General features: G+C 44.0%; 1 long non-coding RNA gene across 1 annotated transcript in view; it reads left to right on the top strand.

The window, feature by feature from the left end:
- LOC115194537 (uncharacterized) overlaps positions 1-3834 on the top strand; it is a 23031-nt gene extending 19197 nt beyond the window's left edge. Inside the window, exons 2-3 of the long non-coding RNA XR_003878389.1 lie at positions 1352-1406; positions 2383-3834. This is a non-coding gene — a long non-coding RNA (uncharacterized LOC115194537). The remainder of the gene's footprint in view (positions 1-1351; positions 1407-2382) is intronic.
- The last annotated feature ends 206 nt before the right edge of the window (positions 3835-4040 follow it).

Raw genomic sequence — 4040 nt, forward strand, 5'->3', positions numbered from 1 at the left:
ATGTCACTCTCACAGACACTCCTGTTACCCACTCCAAGAGGATGTCACTCTCACAGACACTCCTGTTACCCACTCCAAGAGGATGTCACTCTCACAGACACTCCTGTTACCCACTCCAAGAGGATGTCACTCTCACAGACACTCCTGTTACCCACTCCAAGAGGATGTCACTCTCACAGACACTCCTGTTACCCACTCCAAGAGGACTGTCTGTCCTCATACGTGTCTCTTGTATTCAGTCAGTTAATACTGGCAACTACATAGGTAATGTACAGATAACTGCCATAAGAAAGGAAACACTTGAGTAAATGAAGGATACAAAGTTTATTGAAAGAAAGTGCAGTTCACTTGAGGTTCCTGTGTGTGTGTGTGTGTGTGTGTGTCTCAGTCACCAGATCTAAACCCAAATGAACACTTTTTGGAGATTTTGGAGTGGAACATACGTTTTCCACCACCATCAACAAAACACCAAATTATGGAATTTCTCATTGAAGAAGGGTGTCGCATCCCTCCAATAGAGTTCCAGACACTTGTAGAATCTATGTGAAGGTGCATTGAATCTGTTCTGGCTCATGGTGGCCCAACGCCCTATTAAGACACTTTATGTTGGTGTTTTCTTTATTTTGGCAGTTACTTGTAGTTGGCACTAGTTGTGTTGCTGATAAAGGTATTACTGCTGATACTGGTTATGTAGTGATACTGGTTATGTAGTCGATACTGGTTATGTAATGATATCGGTTATGTAGTGATACTGGTTATGTAGTGATACTGGTTATGTAGTGATACTGGTTATGTAGTCGATACTGGTTATGTAGTGATATTGGTTATATAGTCGATACTGGTTATGTAGTCGATACTGGTTATGTAGTGATGCTGGTTATGTAGTTGATACTGGTTATGTAGTCAATACTGGTTATGTAGTCAATTCTGGTTATGTAGTGATACTGGTTATGTAGTGATATTGGTTATGTAGTGACACTGGTTATGTAGTCAATGCTGGTTATGTAGTCAATACTGGTTATGTAGTGATATTGGTTATGTAGTCGATACTGGTTATGTAGTGATATTGGTTATGTAGTGATATTGGTTATGTAGTGACACTGGTTATGTAGTCAATGCTGGTTATGTAGTCAATACTGGTTATGTAGTGATATTGGTTATGTAGTCAATACTGGTTATGTAGTGATATTGGTTATGTAGTCGATACTGGTTATGTAGTCTACTGGTTATGTAGTGATGCTGGTTATGTCGTGATACTGGTTATGTAGTCGATACTGGTGATACTGTGTGTTAGTTGAAGAATTCTGTTGTAGTTGACACCTCTCTCCTTTCTTTCTCTTCTTCTCTGCAGCTCAGATCCACTGGGAACCCCAACAGCAGCCAGGCGCCTGCGTCGGACAACAAAGGTCTGTCTCACCGTTTGTGTATTTAGACTGCATACTCAATAAACTTGGTCTCTGTCTCTTTCTCCTTGTCTGTCATTCTCTCCCTCTCATTTGTAAGTGTAGCACCGACATGCTAGCCTTTCAGTGTAGGTTTTGCCTGCTATGGCCATTGTTAGCCGACTGAAGGCCACATTCTCCTAATTTTGGGATTACTTTTTTCAGGTGAATGCATAAACTAAGTCTCCATATTTGGCCCAATGTTTCAAATTTTGTCTGGATTCACTGGGGCCTGTGTCCCAAATGGCACCCTGTGCCCTATCGGCCCTGGACAAAGTAGTGCACTAAAAAGGTACAATTGTGTCATTTGGGAAGCAGCCTGTGATAACTTGTTGGGGCTGAATGCATAAGCTAAATCTCCACCTCCATATTTGGCCCCTCGTTAATTCTTTGTTTGTATTCTCCATCTCCAAGACACTAAATATATATTTGATGAGTTTGTTTGTCTAGAACTCTCGACAGTACATCGTCACTCCAGCCACTTTGGACTGTTAGAACAGTCATTCCATCCTCCCTCTCTCCCTCTCTCCTCTGCACCTCTGTCACCTCTGTCAAAGTAGTGCTGAAGCTACCAGACCAAATAATGTTGAGTACTTTAGCTGTGCTATATTGAGCTTGCCTGGCGCAATGGAACTGACAGAATAATCCTAAAATTCCACACCCTTCCCAACTGCCACACCAGGCAGGCTAAAGCAAACACTTAGAAGTATTTGACAGATTTCAAATAGTGTTCGAACCGAGGTCTGTAACCTATAGCAGCCCGATGGAGAGACACTAACACACTAAGTCAACCCAAACACTTACCCGCTGTCCTGTCCTTCATGGCCAGGCCAAACCTGGTAAAGATGAACATGGGTGTGGGAACAACGCTAGTGTGTGTACACGTATTTGTTACTTAGCCCCTTTTGAAATCAATGCCTTTTTGATTTGTCCACTCCAGAGAAGGCGGTTGACTCCAAGGCCCCAGCGACTGGGGAGGAGGAAGAGGAAGTGGACATCGACTTGGAAGCGCCTGAGACGGAAAAAGCAGCGCTCGCCATCCAGAACCAGTTCAGACGCTTCAAGAAGAACAAGAAGTAGTGACAGAAGGAGAAGAAAGAAAAAAAAAGAAGAAAAAAAAAAAGAAAACTTTCTGCAGAACAGAAAAATAGTGAATGAGGAGGACGGGTAGTGTGAGGGTGGAGAAATTGTGGAAGAGGGGGAGAGGAAGGGAGGAGAGAGGCAAGCAGGAATTGTGTCATCGCAAATCATTTAACCAACCGATATCTTCACTGTGAGAGAGGGAGAGAGGAGGAGAGGACAAGAAAGGAGAGGGAAGGAGAAGAGAAGAGAGGGGAAGAGAGGAGAGGAGAAGAGAGGGGAAGGGAGGAGAGGGAAGGAGAGGAGAAGGGAAGAGAGGAGAAGAAAGGAAAGGAGAAGAAAGGAGAGGGGAGGAGATAATATGTTAAAACAGAATTTATTATCTGGCATGACCAATAACCCCAGTCACCACCACCTTTGCAGATATCCTGATGAATCCCCCTGCATCCTCCCTCCCAAACGCACCCCGTCCCCCCACTCCCACTGCACAGACGCACATCCCCATGCCCCCCAACCCCCAAGAGAGAGGAAAACTGTTCCCTTGAAAACAGAGAACAAAGTCCTCTGACAGAACAAACACAACTTGCTGCCACACATGACATATAAAGAAACACATACTATATTTCCAACTCTCTGTCATTCATGTAACATCTCTCTCTCTCTGTGTGTGTGTGTGTGTGTGTGTGTGTGTGTGTGTGTGTGTGTGTGTGTGGTACCCTCAATAAGAAAGGCGGAGTTACTAGCTCATTCTTTTTTCGATGTAGGTCAGACATCCGATCGCTCGACTCAGTGGCTCTGACCTCATGAGAGGACGCGCTGAGATCGATCGACAGACGGACAGAAAACTCAGTTGTACTTACGTAACCATTAGAAATGCCATAGAGTGCATACAGGAGCCTTTTTCCATCCAACAACCAGTTACTGATGCTTTTATTGGGTCATCAAAAACAATATCAATATCAATCAAGAGATGGTCAGGTAACCCTCCAGGAAAGAGAGTATAAAGTTAACCGACTGATAGATAACTATCCGGTGTGTTCGAAATGCCTGAGCCAGTCTGTCCCTGCAGAAGAGCTTTTAGGGAAATATTTTTGGAAAGGTCTTGGTCACCTGGTTGTAGCTGAATGTTGTATTCTTGTGGGTCAGCCTAGCAGTGGTGTAGAGTTCCTTCTGCTGTAACCTGAGACCCTCTGGTCCTTAAATAAACACTCGATAACATCTCTGGACCAGGTGCCAGCACCGATACATGACCTGATCTAAAAACCCTCAGTTAACACAGACAGACAGACTGGCAGAGAGAGTGTGAGAGTTGGAAAGAGAAAGAAAGAGAGAGAGAGGGATATATGGATGACATAAGGACATGAGACAGAGATAGACAGACTCGAAGGAAAAGCTCAAGAGAGAGAGAGAGAAAGTGAGAGAGAGAGAGAGAAAGAGAGAGAGAGACGGATGGATGGATGACATAAGGACATGAGACAGAGATAGACAGACTTGAAGGAAAAGAGAGCGAGAGAGAGT

The sequence above is a fragment of the Salmo trutta genome, chromosome 5 (genome assembly GCF_901001165.1).
Source record: "Salmo trutta chromosome 5, fSalTru1.1, whole genome shotgun sequence".
NCBI lineage: Eukaryota > Metazoa > Chordata > Actinopteri > Salmoniformes > Salmonidae > Salmo > Salmo trutta.